General features: G+C 47.7%; 1 protein-coding gene and 1 long non-coding RNA gene across 4 annotated transcripts in view; both read right to left on the bottom strand.

Moving 5' to 3' along the window:
* LOC140410214 (uncharacterized) overlaps positions 1-17707 on the bottom strand; it is a 32906-nt gene extending 15199 nt beyond the window's left edge. For all 3 annotated transcript variants that reach the window (XR_011940564.1, XR_011940563.1, XR_011940565.1), the window contains exons 1-2: positions 17599-17707; positions 1879-1929 (exon numbers count right to left, since the gene is read on the bottom strand). This is a non-coding gene — a long non-coding RNA (uncharacterized lncRNA). The remainder of the gene's footprint in view (positions 1-1878; positions 1930-17598) is intronic.
* The window catches only part of LOC140411350 (NACHT, LRR and PYD domains-containing protein 3-like), an 888640-nt gene that overhangs the window by 48076 nt on the left and 819594 nt on the right, over positions 1-20970 (bottom strand). The window lies entirely within an intron of this gene.

The following is a 20970-nucleotide window of genomic DNA, read 5'->3' as shown; positions in this document are numbered from 1 at the left end:
CGAATGGTTATTCCAAACAGGTCAGAAACTCAGAGGGAAATATTTGTCAAACAAAGACAGAAATAATGACAGGACATTGCTGAATCTCTTGTTGACTGCTGAATTAACATAACCATAGACAGGACAAGTGTCTTCCTTAGCAGACACAGGAACCACACCGAGGGGGACATTCCTGACAGAAAGTCGGGGGTGGGGTCGGCACACAGGTCACTGAGGAGATCTCAGTCCAAATTGTTTCCAATCATTTCCCAAACGTTTGACGTTTGTTGCTCTTCCAAAATTTAAGATACTTTGCTGTCTCTATTCTGTGAATCCAGCTGTGAAATATCTTCACTTCAATGTCTTTTCCCCAACACTATCCCCATGTCCCTTTATGTCAATGGGATTTAGAAATCAGTCAATCTCTGCTTTAAACTTGGTCAATATCTTTCCATCTTTGAGAGTGGAGAAATCACCAGGAATGTGGGATTTGATCTCCAGGGTTAGGTTGGAGAAACAGGGCTCGTTCAGGCCCTATTGAACCAATATCTCCTCCTAGGACAGTCCGGCAATCTCACTATCAGCCAATTGACCCTCCGCTGCACTCCCTCTCTGGCAACTATATCCTTTCTATGTTAGGGAGACCGAAACTGTACACAGTACTCCAGGTGTGGTCTCACCAAGGCCCAGTGTAACTGCAGTAAGACATCTCCACTTCTGAACTCAAATCCCTCTTGCAATGAAGGCCAACATGTCATTGGTCTTCTTAACTGCTTGTTGCACCTCCTTCTCCACTTTCAGTGACTGGTGTACAAGCTCCCTTTGTACATCCACATTGCCCAACATACCACCATTTAAATTTGACTCTTTCCTTCAGTTTTTGTTTGACACTAACTTGGACAACTGTCCGAATTGTCTCAGTGTTGTGCTCACATAAAATGGCCACCATTAAGTAACTTAAAATGGCTGACTGCTGATCGTGGATTTGTTTAGACAGATTCCCTGAGAGAGAGAGAGAGAGATGCAGACAGAGAAGATGGGGAGAATACAGAATACATTAATTCAAGATTCAGAATCTCCATCAAACACTGTTAGCAAAAGTACATCATGGGGTTAGATTCAGGTTACACATCCCTCTACACTGTCCCCATCAAACATTCCCAGGGCAGCTACAGTACGATGATGCAGAGTAAAGCTCCCTCTACACTGTCCCCATCAAACACTCCCAGGACAGGTACAGCACTGGGTTAGATACAGAGTAAAGCTCCCTCTACACTGCCCCAACAAAAACTCCCGGACAGGTACATCACGGGGTTAGATACAGAGTAAAGCTCCCTCTACACTGACCCCATCAAAAACTCCCGGACAGGTACATCACGGGGTCAGATACAGAGTAAAGCTCCCTCTACACTGTCCCCATTCCCAGGGCAGCTACAGTACGATGATGCAGAGTAAAGCTCCCTCTACACTGTCCCCATCAAACACTCCCGGACAGGTACATCACGGGGTCAGATATCGAGCAGGGCTCTCTCTACACTATACGGTTTCCATTTTCTCTCATCATATTTGCTTCTTTGCCAATTCACTTTAATTCTGTGTCTTCTCGTTCTTGAGCTTCTTAATAGTGGGAACAGTTTCTCCCTGTCTACTCTGTCCAGCACCCCCATGAATTTGAACACCTCTATCTAATCTCCTCTTGGACAGTTCTCTGCGTGGAGAACAGACCCAACCTCTCCAATCTAACCTCATCACTGAAGTTTCTCATCCCTGAACCATTCTTGTGAACCTCCTCTGCACTCGCTCCAGTGTGTTCACATCCTTCCTATAGTGTGGTGCCCAGAACTGTCCACAATATTCCAGCTGAGGTCTAACTAGTGTCTTGTATAAGTTCAGCATTACCTCCTCGCTCTTGTACCAATGCGGGAAAATACTGAGCAGGTCAGGCAGCATCTGTGGAGAGAGAAACAGAATCTTGGACCAGGGCAACTGGCAGATAGACAGATAGAGAAAAGTCCACACACACAGTAACACACTTACCCTCACACAGACACCCTGCTCTAAACAGATAGAAAATACGGCAGATCACTTCTCCATCAGTCAATGGAAGGAGATTAATTGGATTTCTCTTCAAAAGGTCCAGCACAATTTTAAAAGAATGGGTGGGTGGGAGAGTTGGTGCTTCCCAATCTTTTGTACTGGGCTGTGAATTTGGAGAAGATTGGGCAATGGTGGGGAGAGGAAGAAGCGGAATGGGTACAGGTGGAGGAAGCATCGTGTAAGGTGCTAGTTTGCAGACTTCCGCTGCGGCTCCACTCCCATTTCCCCCGGGGAGGTTTACAGAAAGCCCGGTGCTGGCATCTTCCTTCAGCATCTGGAGCAAGCGGAGACGCCATTTTGCTTTGGTAAACTTGACGGTGCGAGCCCCTATTTATGGAAACCACCGATTCACCCTGGCGGCAAGTTTGATACAATATTATCACAGTGGCATAAAGCTGGGTTGAGACAGGTTAAAGACTTGTTGTTGGAAAGTAGATTTGAAGAATTGAGGGAGAAACATAAAATGCAGAGGGAGGTGAAGTTTAATTATCTTCAATGATGAAACTTGGTGAAAAAGGAGTTGTCCTCTTTCGTTTGCCTACCAGAGAACAAGCTGCTGGAGAAATTGCTCCTCCCAGCTGAGTTGGTGATGGGAGAATTACTAACATTTACAGGTGGCTGATGGACAGAAAGAAAGCAGCGATTGAAGAGATGAAACAAAAGTGGAAGGAAGAGTTGGATGTGGAGTTGGAATGAGGACTATGGGGTGAGATTATACACAGGGTCAATGCGACATCTTCATGTGCTCGGATGGGCTTGATACAATTCAAGGATGTACACAGGGGCCCATATGACACAGGAACGAATGAGCAGATTCCTCACAGAGGAAGAAGATAAATGTGAGAGTGTAAAGGAGGACCAGTTAACCATGTCCACATCGTCTGGTCACGTCCACGATTAGTGGGCTTCTGGCTCTCGCTATTTAAAACACGAACAAAAATTGTGGAGGTGGAAATATTACTGGGATCACATGAGGCAATTTCTGGGGTGTCGGAAGTACCGGGACTAATAGATGGGGACGGGGCCGATGTGGTGGCCTTTGCCACATTGATCGCCCGGAGGCTAATTTTATTGGAAGGGAAGTCAGAAGATCCGCCAAAAATATCGACATGGTTGAGGGATATTGCGGAATTCCTTAAACTTGAGAAAGTAAAGTTAGCCCTTTGTGGCTCAGATGGGGGTTTCTGGACGAGATGGAAGCTGTTCTTGTCTCTATTTGCAGATCTGTTTGTTACCAGTGGGCAAGGGGAGGGAAGAGAGGAAAGGTTTAATGGAAATAAAGGAATAAATCTCAAATGAGGAGAATAGTATTTTGTTTGTGTTGTGACTGACTGAATGTTTGTATGTTGTTAAGTCCGTTCTCATCGGAATGAAAATATTTTCAAAAAACACAGCAACAGTGACCACACTTTTTAAAAAGTAGCTCTCTGACTGCAGAATGGGTTTGAAGGTCACGAGTTAAAAGTCTTAAACTTAAACGTGGGAATGAGGGAGTTAATTCATCCTTTCCACAGGGGACGTGGGGGAATTTTCCACCATGATCACATTTCTGGGGCGGGATTCTCCGATATCGGCGCGATGTCCGCCGACCGGCGCCAAAAACGGCGCGAATCAGTCCAGCATCGCGCTGCCCCAAAGGTGCGGAAGTCTCCGCATCGTGAGGGGCCGAGCCCACATCTTGAGGGGCTAGGCCCGCGCCGGATTGATTTCTACCCCGCCAGCTGGCGGGAAAGGCCTTTGGTGCCCCGCCAGCTGGCGTGGAAATGACTTTGCCGGGCGGCGCATGCGCGGGAATGTCAGCGGCCGCTCACGGCATCCCCGCGCATGCGCAGTGGAGGGGGTCTCTTCCGCCTCCGCCATGGTGGAGACCATCCGGATCGGTGGGCCCCGATCGCGGGCCAGGCCACCGTGGGGGCACCCTGCGGGGCCAGATCGCCCCGCGCCCCCCCCCCGGAGCCTGCCTGCGCCGCCGTGTCCCGCCGTCCCAAAGGTGGTTCAATCCACGCCGGCTGGCATGGGTTGACAGCAGCGGGACTTCGGCCCATCGCGGACCGGAGAATCGCCGGGGGGGTTCCTGCCGAACGGCGCGGTGCGATTCCCACCCCCGCCGAATCTCTGGTGGCGGAGAATCCGCGACACGGCGGGGGCGGGATTCATGCCGGTCGGTGGGGGGTCGGAGAAACGCGCCCCAGATTGTGGAATCTTACTGTGCAATCAATATGCCCGCTGTCAGTTTGTACATGTTCAACTAGAAAGAGAGAAAGAAATCCATCTTCAGAGACTCTGAACTGAATTTTGAAAGTGCCCCATTTCTGGGCTCTTCCTGTGCACAAGCTGCCTGCAGAATTCCCCAAATTAAAAACAAGGTGAGGAGAGTGAGGGGCGAGTTAACAGAAAGCAGTTGGGGTTACCAAACTAACCGTTTTCACTGAATCCAAATTGATTCATTATTAATTCCAATCTCAGGAATTGGCATCAGAGGATTGAACCCCCTTGTCTAATAAAATGATGTTGTTGCCGGTGACCGTGTATTGATTCAGGAATAAACTTTACATCTCACAGTGAGAAATCAAATCGAATCCAAATTTATAGCGCAGCTCATTAAAGAAATCTGTCTGTGAACAACACGTAAAATATGAAGTGAAACTTTGCAATGAGCTTTGATCTTGAGGCCAGGAATCTTCTCGTAAGACTTCCGGTTGTGGCGATGACCAGCTAAGTCGCACGTTTCGGCACCTCCCGTTTTAACGGACTTTTGGGCTCTTATCGGGAGCCCCAACGGAAATTATTTACGGCCAAACCCAGTGTGAGGCGACAAAGGAAGGAGTCCCCCCGGGTGTGGATGGAAAGAAGCGATAGTAGTGGCCAGATTGCGGAGGATCCTCTGGAGCAGCGGCAGAGAAGAGAAGGGAGAAGCAAGATGGCGGCTGAGGGAGCCCAGATGGTATGGGGCCCGGAACAGCAGGAGTTCCTCCGACGATGTGTGGAGGAGCTCAAGAAAGAGGTTCTGCGCCGATGTTGCTGGCAATCGAGGGATTGAAGGAGACGCAAAAGACCCAGGCGATGGAGCTCCGTGGAGTGAAGGCAAAGGCAGCCGAGAATGAAGACGAGATACAGGGCTTGGTGGTGAAGACGGAGACGCACGAGGCACTACATTTTGGGTCTCCCCGAAGGGACAGAGGGAGCTGATGTTGGGGCGTATGTGAGTACGATGCTCCATACTTTAATGGGAGCTGAGGCCCCGACGGGCCCCCTGGAAGTGGAGGGAGCATACCGGGTCCTCGTGAGAAGACCAAAGGCAGGGGAAATACCGCGAGCAATAGTGGTGAGGTTCCACCGCTACAAGGACAGGGAGATGGTCCTGAGATGGGCTAAGAAGACACGGAGTAGCAGGTGGGAGAACGCGGTGATCCGCGTGTATCAGGATTGAAGTGCGGAGGTGGCGAGAAGGAGGGCGAGTTTCAATCGGGCCAAGGCGGTGCTCCACAGGAAGAAAGTAAAATTTGGAATGCTGCAGCCGGCAAGACTGTGGGTTACACACCAGGGCAAACACCACTACTTCGAGACAGCAGAGGAGGCGTGGACATTTATTCAAGAAGAGAAGTTGGACTAGATTTGAGGAATTGATGTTTGGAAAGAAGTAGCGAGGTGGTGGCAAAGAAATGTAAAGGGGGGAGAGGGGGAGGGCTTATCTGTAAAAATGTTAGACGGGAGACACGAAGAAATGTGGGCGCCGGTGGGGAAGGGGACAGGGAAGGGGAGAGGGAGCTGCGCCACTAGGGGCGGGGCCGAGAGGGAAGCATGGGTTTTTTCCCGCGCTATGGAAATTGCGGCGGGAAATGTGGGTGCAGGAAGGAAGGGGGCCTCACACGCAGGGAGGCCAAGGGTAAACGGGGGTAGCCGAGGTCAGCCAGAGTTTGCTGACTCCCGGAAGCAATATGGGGGGAGCAATCAAGCTAGAAGGGAATCTAGCGGGGGGGGGGGGGGGGGGGGAGAATTAACTGGGTTGCTGCTGCTGAGGGTAAGGGGGAGCTGATACGGGATGGGATGGTCGGGGCGGGAGGGCGCCGTCTGGGGGACAAACGGGTGCGTGGGACCCGGGTGAGGAGCTGGTTTAAAAAGGGGATGGCTAGTTGACGATGGGGGGGGGCGGGGGGTGAAGGGCCCCCCAACGCGATTGATCACGTGGAACGTGAGAGGGTTGAACGGGCCGATTAAGAGGGCAAGGGTGTTTGTGCACCTAAAGAGACTGAAGGCGGATGTGGTTATGCTTCAGGAGACGCACCTGAAATTGGCGGATCAGGTCAGATTAAGGAAAGGATGGGTGGGACACATATTCCACTCAGGCTTAGATGCGAAAAATAGAGGGGTGGCAATACTGGTGGGGAAACGGGTATCGTTTGAGGCTAAGACCATAGTGGTGGACAGTGGGGGCAGGTACGTGATGGTGAGTGGCAGATTGCAAGGTGAGGCGGTGGTGCTGGTGAACGTATATGCCCCGAACTGGGATGACGCGGGTTTTATGAAGCGTATGTTGGGGCGCATCCCGGACCTAGAGATGGTAATTTGGTAATGGGGGGGGCACTTCAACACGGTGCTGGACCCAGAGCTGGACCGGTCCAGATCAAGGACCGGGAGAAGGCCGGCAGCGGCCAAAGTGCTTAAGGGATTTATGGAGCAGATGGGAGGAGTGGATCCCTGGAGATTTGCTAGACCGAGGAGTAAAGAGTTTTCCTTCTTCCCCCACGTCCATAAAGTATACTCCCGGATAGACCTTTTTGTCCTAGGAAGGGCGCTGATCCCGAAAGTGGCAGGAACGGAATACTCGGCTATAGCCGTTTCAGATCACGCCCCACATTGGGTGGATCTGGATCTAGGAGAGGAGAAGGAGCAGCGCCCACTTTGGAGATTCGACATGGGACTGTTGGAGGACGAGGGGCTATGTGGAAGGGTGAGGGGATGTATTGAAAGATACCTAGAGGTCAATGATGATGGAGAGGTCCAGGTGGGAGTAGTATGGGAGGCGCTGAAGGCAGTGGTTAGGGGGGAGCTGATTTCCATAAGAGCCCACAAGGGGAAACAAGAGGGTAAAGAAAGGGAGAGACTGATTGGGGAGATTCTGAGGGTGGATAGGCAGTATGCGGAGGCCCCGGATGAAGAGCTATACAGGGAAAGACGGAGACTACAGACGGAGTTTGACCTGCTGACCACGGGTAAGGCGGAGACGCAGTGGAGGAAGGCACAGGGAATACAATACGAATATGGGGAAAAGGCGAGCCGATTGTTGGCCCAACAACTTAGGAAGAGGGGGGCGGCGAGAGAGATCGGAGGTGTTAGGGACGGGGAGGGAAGGATGGAGCAGAGAGCGGTGAGGGTGAACGGGGTGTTTAAGTCATTTTATGAGAGGCTGTATAAGTCCCAACCCCCGGAGGGGAAAGAGGGAATGATACACTTCCTGGACCAGCTGGAGTTCCCGAGGGTTGAGGAGCAGGAGGTGGCAGGTCTGGGAGCGCAGATTGAGGTGGAGGAGGTGGTTAAAGGAATCGGGAACATGCAGGCAGGAAAGGCCCCGGGACCAGATGGGTTCCCGGTGGAATTTTACAGGAAATATGTGGACCTACTGGCCCCACTCCTGACGAGAACCTTCAATGAGGCTAAGGAAAGGGGGGACACTACCCCCGACAATGTCGGAGGCGACAATATCGTTGATCCTGAAACAAGACAAAGATCCGCTGCAGTGCGGGTCATACAGGCCCATCTCCCTCCTAAATGTAGATGCCAAGTTACTGGCCAAAGTGATGGCGACAAGGATAGAGGACTGTGTCCCAGGGGTAGTACATGACGACCAGACAGGATTTGTTAAAGGGAGGCAATTGAATGCCAATATACGAAGGTTGCTGGGGGTGATGATGATGCCCCCACCGGAGGGGGAGGCGGAGATAGTGGTGGCGATGGATGCAGAGAAGGCATTTGATAGAGTGGAGTGGGACTACCTGTGGGAGGTACTGAAGAGATTTGGATTTGGAGAGGGGTTCATCAGATGGGTTCAGCTCCTGTACGGGGCCCCGGTGGCAAGCGTGGTTACAAATAGGCAACGATCCGACTATTTCCGATTACATAGGGGCACAAGACAGGGGTGCCCCCTGTCCCCGTTACTGTTCACGTTGGCAATCGAGCCATTGGCCATAGCGCTGAGGGGCTCTAAGAAGTGGAGGGGGGTGCTCAGAGGAGGAGAGGAACATCGGGTGTCATTATATGCGGACGATTTGCTGCTACATGTGGCGGACCCAGTGGAGGGGATGCCAGAGGTAATGCAGACACTCAGGGAGTTTGGGGAGTTCTCGGGATACAAATTGAATATGGGAAAGAGTGAACTTTTTCTGATGCACCCCGGGGAACAGGGCAGGGGGATAGACGATCTGCCACTGAGGAGAGTAGCAAAGGATTTTCGATATCTAGGGATCCAGGTGGCCAGGAACTGGGGAACCTTGCATAAACTTAACTTGACGCGACTGGTAGAGCAGATGGAGGAGGACTTTAAGAGGTGGGACATGGTGCCCCTGTCATTGGCGGGTAGAGTACAGGCGGTTAAAATGGTGGTCCTCCCGAGGTTTCTTTTCGTGTTTCAGTGCCTCCCCATACTGATTACAAAGGCCTTTTTCAAGAAAGTGGACAGGAGCATTATGAGCTTTGTGTGGGCTGGAAAGCCCCCGAGGGTAAAGAGGGGGTTCCTGCAGCGCAGTAGGGACAGAGGGGGATTGGCACTGCCGAGTCTGAGTGACTATTATTGGGCCGCCAACGTGTCTATGATATGTAAGTGGATGAGGGAAGAAGAAGGGACGGCGTGGAAAAGGCTGGAGATGGCGTCCTGTAAGGGAACAAGTTTAAAAGCACTGGCGACGGCGCCGTTACCGTTCTCCCCGAAAAAATACACCACAAACCCATTGGTGGTGGCGACTTTGAAGATTTGGGGGCAGTGGAGACGACATAGGGGAGTGACGGGTGCCTCGGTGTGGTCCCCGATAAGGAACAATCACAGGTTCGTCCCGGGGAGGAAAAATGGGGGATTTCAATCTTGGCAGCGAGCAGGAATTGGGAAGTTGAAGGACTTGTTCTTAGACGGGACATTCGCGAGTCTGGGAGCATTGGTAGAAAAATACGAGTTGCCACCTGGGAATGCCTTCCGATATATGCAAGTGAGGGCATTTGCGAGGCAACAGGTGAGGGAATTTCCGCAGCTCCCGGCGTAAGGGACCAAGGCCAGAGTGATTTCGGGAGCATGGGTCGGTGAAGGTAAAGGCACCGATATATACAGGGAAATGAGAGACGAGGGGGAGACGATGGTAGAGGAGCTGAAGGGTAAATGGGAGGAAGAGCTGGGGGAAGAGATTGAGGAGGGGCTGTGGGCAGATGCCCTAAGCAGGGTAAATTCCTCGTCCTCGTGTGCCAGGCTTAGCCTGATCCAATTCAAGGTTCTACACAGGGCGCATATGACGGGAGCAAGGCTGAGTAGATTTTTTGGAGTGGAGGATAGGTGCGCGGGAAGCCCGGCGAACCACACCCACATGTTTTGGTCATGCCCGGTATTGCATGGGTTCTGGGTGGGTGTGGCAAGAGTGATCTCAAAGGTGGTGGGGGTCCGGGTCGAACCAAGCTGGGGGTTAGCTATATTTGGGGTTGCAGAAGAGCCGGGAGTGCAGGAGGCGAGAGAGGCCGATGTTTTGGCCTTTGCGTCCCGAGTAGTCCGGCGAAGGATTCTACTTATGTGGAAAGAAGCTAAACCCCCGGGCGTGGAGGCCTGGATAAACGACATGGCAGGGTTTATAAAATTGGAGCGAATCAAATACGCACCAAGAGGTTCGGCTCAGGGGTTCACCAGGCGGTGGCAACCGTTCCTTGACTATCTCGCAATGCGATAAGGGAAAACAGGAAAGACAGCAGCAGCAACCCAGGGTGGAGGAGGGGGGGGGGGGGGGGGGTGTATTCTGTATTTGGGGTTTTTTGTTTTTTTCTTTCTATGCTAGTTGTTTATATTTATTGTTTCAGTATTATTATTGCTTTTTTCTTGTTCTTTTTCTGCACTTGTTGTTAGTTTAATATATTGTTTAAATAACGGTCAATGTACATTTTGTTACTAAGTTGTAAAAATGGAAAATTCTTTTTGATCGAAAAACTTTAGTAAAATGTATTTTTTTTTAAAAAGGAATCTTCTCGTAAAATGGAGGCAGAAATGAAGTTGTGTTTAACTCACATTCTGCGATTTCTTGCTGGTTTTTACTCATTCTATGGAAAGCCTTCCTAAGGCGACAGACGAATGGTCATTCCAAACATGTCAGAAACTCAGAGGGAAACATCTGTCAAACAAAGACAGAAATAATGACAGGACATTGCTGAATCTCTTGTTGACTGCTGAATTAACATAACCATAGACAGGACAAGTGTCTTCCTTAGCAGACACAGGAACCACACCGAGGGGGACATTCCTGACAGAAAGTCGGGGGTAGGGTCTGCACACAGGTCACTGAGGAGATCTCAGTCCAAACTGTTTCCAATCATTTCCCAAACGTTTGACATTTGTGGCTCTTCCAACATTTAAGATACTTTGCTGTCTCTATTCTGTGAATCCAGCTGTGAAATATCTTCACTTCAATGTCTTTTCCCCAACACTATCCCCATGTCCCTTTATGTCTTGGGATTTAGAAATCAGTCAATCTCTGCTTTAAACTTGGTCAATATCTTTCCATCTTTGAGAGTGGAGAAATCACCAGGAATGTGGGATTTGATCTCCAGGGTTAGGTTGGAGAAACAGGGCTCGTTCAGGCCCTATTGAACCAATCTCTCCTCCTAGGACAGTCCGGCAATCTCACTATCAGCCAATTGACCCTCCGCTGCACCCCCCTCTCTACTTTCAGTGACTGGTGTACAAGCTCCCTTTGTACATCCACATTGCCCAACATATCACCATTTAAATTTGACTCTTTCCTTCAGTTTTTGTTTGACACTAACTTGGACAACTGTCCGAATTGTCTCAGTGTTGTGCTCACATAAAATGGCCACCATTAAGTAACTTAAAATGGCTGACTGCTGATCGTGGATTTGTTTAGACAGATTCCCAGAGAGAGAGATAGAGAGATGCAGAGACAGAGAAGATGGGGAGAATACAGAATACATTAATTCAATATTCAGAATCTCCATCAAACACTGTTAGCAAAAGTACATCATGGAGTTAGATACAGATTACACATCCCTCTACACTGTCCCCATTCCCAGGGCAGCTACAGTACGATGATGTATACAGAGCAAAGCTCCCTCTACACTGTCCCCATCAAACACTCCCAGTACAGGTACAGCACGGGGTTAGATACTGGGTAAAGTTTCCTCTACACTGTCTCCATGATCACTCCCAAGACATGGCAGAGGCAGTACAACGTGGAAATCACCATCCCTCTGTATAGTCTGAACAGCGCTGTCGGAATGTAATACATTTCAATCAGAGCTCACAGAATCATAGAATATACATTGCAGGAGTAGGCCATTTGGCCCATCGAGTCTGCACTGGCCCTCGGAGAGAGCACCCTACCTATGCCCACGCCTCCAGCCTCTCCAAATAACCCCAGTAACACCACCTAACCTTTGGGTCACTAAGGGGCAATTTAGCACGGCCAACATCTCCTCTCATCCTTCTCGGCTCTAGTGAATACAGGCACAATCATAGAATCCCTACAATGCAGAGGGAGGCCATTCTGCCCATCGAATCTACACCTACCCTCTGACACAGCATTCTATGTAAACTCAGTCACCCGCCCTATCCCAATAACTCCTTAACCTAATCTAAACAATCTTTCTTGGACACTAAGGGGTAATTTAGCAGGACCATTCCACCTGGCCTGCACATCTTTGGACTGTGGAAGGAAACCGGAGCACCCGGAGGAAACCCACGCACACACGGGGAGAAACTGCCAACTCCACATAATCAGTCACACAAGGCCGGAATTTAACTCGGGTCACTGTGAGGCAGCAGTGCTAACCACTGTGCCACAGTCAAACCAATCTCTCCTTGTAGGACAGTCCGGCAACCTCCCTATCAGCCGATTGACCCTCCGCTGCACTCCCTCTCTGGCAACTATATCCTTTCTTAGTTAGGGCGACCGAAACTGTACGCAATACTCCAGGTATGCTCTCACCAAGGCCTTGTGTAACTGCAGTAAGACATCTCCACTTATGAACTCAAATCCCTCTTTCAATGAAGGCCAACATATCATTGGCCTTCTTAACTGCTTGCTGCACCCCCCTCTTCACTTTCAGTGACTGGTGTACAAGGACAACCAGCTCCCTTTCTATATCCACATTCCCCAACAAATCACTGTTTAAATCAGACACTTTCCATCAGTATTTTGTTATACCAGTGTGTACAAATGTCAGAAATGACTGTGCTGTGCTCACCTAAAATGGCCACCATTAAGTAACTTAAAATGGCTGACTGCTGATCGTGGATTTTGTTTTGACAAAATTCCCAGGCAGACAGAGAGAGAAGCAGAAACAGAGAGATGGAGAAACTAATAGAAGACATTTATTTGAGATTTTGAAATTCCGTCAAACACGACCAGCAAAGGTACATCATGGGGTTAGACACAGATTCCTCTACACTGTCCCTGGCAAACACTCCCAGGACAGGTACAGCACAGGGTTAGATACAGAGTAAAGCTCCCTGTATACTCTCCCCATCAAACACTCCCAGGACAGGTACAGCACGGGGTTAGATACAGAGTAAAGCTCCCTCTACACTGCCCCATCAACCACTCCCAGGAGAGGTACATAGGAACAGTAATGGGCCATTCAGCTGATCGAGCCTGCCTTAGCGACTAGACCACCTTAATCAATAACCTATTTTAATAATCCGATACAAAGCCCTGGATCAATTTATTTCCTGGCAGCATCAGTTGCTGTAAATGCTGCTCTACACTATGTCTGAAATATTATTGCATTAGAGAATGTCATTGTGAATATTATCTTGTAATATATAACCGTTCTCATCTCTATTTAAACACATTAGCTCCTTTCCCAGTGATCACTGCAGTTAACCCAGTCACTGTTTATACTATAAGCTCTTGTCCCAGTTAATACTACATTACACCATACTGCTGTGGACACTACAATTAACCCTTTTGGAGAGCTGACTACCATGTAGCCAGGGTAAGAGCCTGTGGGACTACCATGTATAATAAGCTTTATTGTCACAAGTAGGCTTACATTAACACTGCAATGAGGTTACTGTGAAAAGCCCCTAGTCGCCACATTCCGCCGCCTGTTCGGGTACACGGAGGGAGAATTCAGAATGCCCAAATTACCCAACAGCACGTGTTTCAGACTTGTGGGAGCAAACCGGAGCTCCCGGAGGAAACCCACGCAGACACAGGGAGAACGTGCCAGGAATCGAACCCGGGACCCTGGAGCTGCGAAGCCACAGTGCTACCCACTGTGCTATCGTGCCGCACAAAGAGTCACACAAACAACGCCCCCCCCGCCCCCCCCCCCCCACCCCAGACACACAAACACGTATACAGACAAACACAAACTCACACACAGACACAAACTCAGACAGGCTGGGTCAATACATCTTTCAAATACATATTTCAGGGCAGCACGGTAGCATTGTGGATAGCACAATTGCTTCACAGCTCCAGGGTCCCAGGTTCGATTCCGGCTTGGGTCACTGTCTGTGCGGAGTCTGCACATCCTCCCCGTGTCTGCATGGGTTTCCTCTGGGTGCTCCGGTTTCGTCCCACAGTCCAAAGATGTGCGGGTTAGGTGGATTGGCCATGATAAATTGCCCTTAGTGTTCAAAATTGCCCTTGGTGTTGGGTGGGGTTACTGGGTTATGGGGATAGGGTGGAGGTGTTGACCTTGGGTAGGGTGCTCTTTCCAAGAGCCGGTGCAACTTAATGGGCCGAATGGCCTCCTTCTGCACGGTAACAGCCTCCCCGAACAGGCGCCGGAATGTGGCGACTAGGGGCTTTTCACAGTAACTTCATTTGAAGCCTACTTGTGACAATAAGTGATTTTCATTTCATTTTTTCATTTTCATTTTTCAAATTCGATGATGATCTATGAAATGGAGCGAGATCCATTCTCCACCTTTAACTTGGAGAGGTGTATCTGGCCTGTGTGTGACCCAAGTCACACGCTGACTCTGAACATCCTCACAACAGCTTGCGGACAGACTTTTCTAAAGCACTTTTCATAACCTTTGGGTATCACAAACTGCTACACAGGCAATGGAACCCTTTTGAAATCTAGTCAGTGGTTATTTAGGAAATGGACCAGCTAATTTCAGAGAGAGAGAGACACACAGAAACAGGATGAGATTGTGCTGTGCATGTTTCACAGCTGACACTGAGACACACACGAGACGTACAATATCAATTATTGTTCTGAAGCATGTGATTAAATCACCCCTTAAACTAAATTCCAGTGTTTCAGAGTGAAGCTTCTTCTATACTGTCCATCAAACACTCACAACCCAAATACTGTCTGGGCTTAAATACAGAGTCAAAATCCCTCTGTCCTGTCCAAGGAATTTTTCATTGCAGATAGTTATTTTTATTTTTTGGAAAAACAGAACTCAAATTGCACCGAATCCCAGGGTGGACTCATGTTTATTTCAGCCCTTCACATTTAAACATGAAGTTTAAGCTCCGATTACAGGTGTCTGCTTGTCTCTGTTTGTATATTCTCTGTTACTGTTGTTTTGTTACTTGTCTGAAGTATTTGAATAATAGGCCTTGGTTAATCAATCCTTTTTCTCAGCACATGGAAGTTGTGAATCTTCAAGGCTGTCAGTCTGATGAAGATAACAAAAAACGACATGCTTTGATCATCAATCCATTCCCCAACCCTAAATAGACCTCACACATTTCCATAATGCAGGATTATCTCCATCAAAATTTCTAATCAGTTCCCAATACTCTTGTTAACACTTGCCTGTATAACCTAAATTCCACTGACAGATTCCAAAAGCTGCACAGAAAAATGACAGGTTATTTTAAACTTTGAAACAAAACTATTTGAACTTATGCTTCAATCCTATTATACAGAAATGTTGTCCTGTGGGCTGACAGTTTCTCAGTAAGACTGAAACATTGAGGTACGCCTTGCACTGCACTGGACAACATTTGTGGCACTTCCAAAATCTACGACACATTGATGTCTGTATTGTGTGAATCCAGCTGTGAAATATCTGTCCAGTTTAAACTTCCACTGTTTCTGTCTCCTCATCATTTATAAAGATCACGGTTCTATTCTTTTTAAGTCTAAAATACATCATCTTACATTTCCCGACACAGAAACACGTCCACAGTTCAGTCAACTGCCAAAACGATAATATTTCCCTGCAATTTGATGTTTCCAGCTGTGCTGTTTACAACGCTGTCTAATGTTTGGTGTCATCGGCAAACTAGGATGTGTAGCATTCTATCAAATTGTCTTAAATGGCTAATATATATGTGTCTATGCACGCATGTGTGTGTGTGTGTGTATGTATCTGTTGCCGTGTATGTATCAGTCAGTGTGTGCACGCGCATGTGTGTGTGTATCTGTGAACTTGTGTCTGTGTACGCATTTAAGTCTCAAAGGAAAATATGAGCAGGTGTAGGCGATTTGGCCCATCGAGTCTGCTCCACCATTCAAACAGATCCTGGCACGCACAGACGCACGCACACTCACACACACATTCCTATTTTATTATACACAGTCGAGTTGTGTCTGGAACATGCTCAACGATTGAGCTTCCACAACCCTCTGGATCAGAGAATTCCAAAGATTCTCCACCCTCTGAATTAAGAAATTCCCCCTCATCTCAGTCTGCAATGGTCCACTCCTGATTCTGAGCATTCGCGTCAAGAGGGCGACAATACAAGACCGGGGATGTACTTCTGAGGCTGTATAAGGCTCTGGTCAGACCCCATTTGGAGTATTGTGAGCAGTTTTGGGCCCGGTATCTAAGGAAGGATGTGCTGGCCTTGGAAAGGGTCCAGAGGAGGTTCACAAGAATGATCCCTGGAATGAAGAACTTGTCGTATGAGGAATGGTTGAGGACACTGGGTCTGTACTCGTTGGAGTTTAGAAGGATGAGGGGGGGATCTTATTGAAACTTACAGGATACTGCAAGGCCTGGATAGAGTGGACATGGAGAGGATGTTTCCACTAGTAGGAAAAACTAGAAGCAGAGGACACCATCTCAGAGTAAAGGGACGATCCTTTAAAACAGAGATGAGGAGGAATTTCTTCAGCCAGAGGATGGTGAATCTGTGGAACTCTTTGCCGCAGAAGGGTGTGGAGGCCAAATCACTGAGTATCTCAAAGACAGAGATAGATAGGTTCTTGATCAATAAGGGGATATGGGGTTATGGAGAGAAGACAGGAGAATGGGAATTAGAAAAATATTTCATAGAATTTACAGTGCAGAAGGAGGCCACCCGGCCCATCGAGTCTGCACCGGCTCTTGGGAAGAGCACCCTACCCAAGGTCAACACCTCCACCCTATCCCCATAACCCAGTAACCCCACCCAACACTAAGGGCAATTTTGAACACTAAGGGCAATTTATCATGGCCAATCCACCTAACCTGCACATCTTTGGACTGTGGGAGGAAACCAGAGCACCCGGAGGAAACCCACGCACACACGGGAGGATGTGCAGACTCCGCACAGACAGTGACCCAAGCCGGAATCGAACCTGGGACCCTGGAGCTGTGAAGCATTTGTGCTATCCACAAGGCTACCGTGCTGCCCTAATTCTGGCATATCAGCCATGATTGAATGGCGGAGCAGACTCGATGGGCCGAGTGGCCTAATTCTGCTTCTATGTTTATGGTCTTATGGTTTGAGACTGTGCCCCCTCCCCCTGGTTCTAATCTCACCAGTCGGAGATCATCCAACCGACATCTATCTTGTGATGCCCCGTGTGAATTGTGTATGTTTCAAGATCACCTCTCATTTTTCGGCACTCTCGGGAACACAGGTACAATTTCCTCAATCTCTCCTCATCAGACAACTTCACCATCCCAGGGATTCGTCTGGTGAATCTCCATTACACTCCTTCTACAGCAAGTATATCCTTCCTTAGATATGGAGAACAAAACTCTACACAATGGTCCAGGTGTGTTGTGACCAAGGCTCTGTACAATTGCAGCAAGTCATCTTAAACCCTGTACTAATAACCCCGAGCGATGAAAGTTAACGTACCATTGGCCTTCCTGATTGCTTAATGGACCCACACGCTAGCGTTTAGTGACCCATGAATAAGGAGTTAGATACAGAGTAAAGCTCCCTCTACACTGTCCCTATCAAACACTCCCAGGACAGGTACAGCGTGGGGTTACAAATGGAATAAATGTTCCTCTACAATTTCCACAACAGAAGCTGCCAGGATATTTACAGCAAGTAGAGGGAATGAGGCAATGTTTCCAAAGGAAGGGTTTAATTTTTAAAGAAGATAGGGAATTATCAACATAACAGAACTTACCCCAAATGATGATTATTCCAATATCCAAATCAAAAACGATGCAGAATTCATTCGCATCCCACTTTTCCGGATAATCTTAAATAGATAAACATAGAAATAATTAGCAATAACAGACCACAAGGAAGAGGAGCAGGCCTGAACCATTCAGCCCTTCCAGCTCGCTCCACCAGTCAATATGATCATGGAGCTTCTTCCATTTCAACACCGTGTTCCTGCCCTATCCCCGTGCCTCTTACTGACCCATCAATCGCAGTCTAGAGCCGGTTCAATGACGGAGTCTCCACATCCCTCTGGGATAGAGAATTCCCAGGATTCACCACCATCTGAGTGACAAAATTCCTCCTCATCTCAGTCCGGCATATCGTTGGTGAATACACAGATTAAATTATATCTGGGAATGAATTATAGACTGCAATCTAATTCGGGATAGATTATATACAGAATAAGAGATACCCAGGAGTGAGTTACAGATTGCAATCTAATCGAGGGGTTCAGGATAGTTTATATATAGAATAACAGATACCCAGGAGTGAGTTACAGACTGGAATCTAATCGAGGGGTTCAGGATAGTTTATATATAGAATAACAGATACCCGGGAGTGAGTTACAGACTGGAATCTAATCGAGGGGTTCAGGATGGTTTATATATAGAATAACAGATACCCAGGAGTGAGTTACAGACTGGAATCTAGTCGAGGGGTTCAGGATAGTTTATATATAGAATAACAGATACCCGGGAGTGAGTTACAGACTGGAATCTAATCGAGGGGTTCAGGATGGTTTATATATAGAATAACAGATACCCAGGAGTGAGTTACAGACTGGAATCTAATCGAGGGGTTCAGGATAGTTTATATATAGAATAACAGATACCCGGGAGTGAGTTACAGACTGGAATCTAATCGAGGGGTTCAGGATGGTTTATATATAGAATAACAGATACCCGGGAGTGAGTTACAGACTGGAATCTAATGGAGGGCTTCGGGATAGATTATATACAGAGTAACAGATACCCAAGAGTGAGTTACAGACTGGAATCTAATCGAGGGATTCAGGATAGTTTATATATAGAATAACAGATACCCGGGAGTGAGTTACAGACTGGAATCTAATCGAGGGGTTCAGGATGGTTTATATATAGAATAACAGATACCCGGGAGTGAGTTACAGACTGGAATCTAATGGAGGGGTTCAGGATGGTTTATATATAGAGTAACAGATACCCGGGAGTGAGTTACAGACTGGAATCTAATCGAGGGGTTCAGGATGGTTTATATATAGAATAACAGATACCCGGGAGTGAGTTACAGACTGGAATCTAATCGAGGGGTTCAGGATGGTTTATATATAGAATAACAGATACCAAGAGTGAGTTACAGACTGGAATCTAATCGAGGGGTTCAGGGTAGTTTATATATAGAATAACAGATACCCGGGAGTGAGTTACAGACTGGAATCTAATCGAGGGGTTCAGGATGGTTTATATATAGAATAACAGATACCCGGGAGTGAGTTACAGACTGGAATCTAATCGAGGGGTTAGATTTAACTCACTCATACACACTCACTCACACTCTTACAAATATACTCTTACGCACTCACTCACTCTTACACAATCACTCACTCACACACACTCACTCACACTTACACACCCTCATTCACTCTTCCACACTCACCTGTACACAGAAACTCACTCGTACACAGGCACTCACTCATTCCTACACTCCCTCAGTCTCCCACTCACTCACACTCTTCCACACTCACTCACACTTAAACACTCACTCTTACACATTCGCTCACACACACTCACTCTTACATACTCTTACTCACCTTCACACTCACTCACATGCACTGTCACTCACACACTCATTCACTCACTCTGATACACTCACTCCCATACGCTAACACACACTCACTCTCAGATATTCACTCACTCACTTACACATTCAGTTACTCACACTTACATGCCCACTCACACACTAACTCGCTCACTCTTACACACTCACTCAGGCTCACTCACTGATTCAAACTCACTCTTCCACACACACGCACACTAACACATACTCACTATCATTCACACTCACTCTTACACACTTCCACATTCAGTCACTCTTATACTCACTCTTACGCACACATTTTCACACATTCACTCTCACTCTTACACTCACCTACTCTCACTTTTGGACACACATACTCACTCGCACACTCGTACTCACTAAATCTCACTCTTACACTCACTCAATTACACACTGACTCTGTCACACACACACACATCCTTACACACACTCACTAACTCATTCACTCACACTCATGCACTAACTCGAACACTCACTACCTCATGCTCACTCAATCACACACTCAATGGCACACACTCATTCATGCACACCGTCTCCCTCTTACAAACTCACTCTCTTACCCACTCACATACTCAACCACACACTAAATCACTTACTCTTCCATACTCACTCTTACACTCTCACAGACTTAATCACTCATTCACACTCTTACACAATCACTCACTAACACACTCTCACTCACTTACTAACTAACTGACCCTGACTCACACTCGCTCACTATTATACAGTTACTCACTCATACACACTCATTTACACACTGAAACTCACTTATTCCTACACACTCACTCATTATTAAACACTCACTCTCACACTTAAACACTCACTCGCACACTCACTCACACTCCTGCACTCACTCTTACACATTCAATCACACACACACTCGCCCTCTTACACACTCACTCACGTGCACACTTATTCTTATACATTCACTCACACACACTCCTACACTCGCACTCACACTCCCTCACACACACACACTCACTCTTACAAAATCACTCACACCCACTCTTGCACACACACTTGCACACTCACTCACCTACTCACTCATTCTTACACACTAACTCGCTCACACACTCAAACTCACTTACACAGTCACTCACATTGACATACTCACACACTGACTCGCTCACTCTTAGAGACACTCACCCTTACACACACTCGCCGTTTACAGATACACTGCAGTGCGATACAATGTGCAATCTTATCGAGGGGTTAGATTTAACTCATTCTTACACACTCACTGCAGAATTCACAAAATTAACGATAGTGTGGTCACTTTTAAAATGAATCCATTGACTGTAAAGTAATCTCGATTGCCCAGAATTAAAGTCCCTTAACTTGAAGCGGGTTTAATTCTGGAATGAAGCCTGTGTTTTAGGCCAAGACATAAATATGGAGGGTGAAATTAAATTCGCAGGAGGTCATTTGAATTCAGTTTGAATTCACTCACTCTCACTCACACACAGACTGACTCACTCATTCACACTCACTTACACACAATTACTCACTCACTCTT

The sequence above is a fragment of the Scyliorhinus torazame genome, chromosome 4 (assembly GCF_047496885.1).
Source record: "Scyliorhinus torazame isolate Kashiwa2021f chromosome 4, sScyTor2.1, whole genome shotgun sequence".
NCBI lineage: Eukaryota > Metazoa > Chordata > Chondrichthyes > Carcharhiniformes > Scyliorhinidae > Scyliorhinus > Scyliorhinus torazame.
Note: the sequence above shows the minus strand (reverse complement) of the source record. Positions and strands in the feature narration are given on the sequence as shown.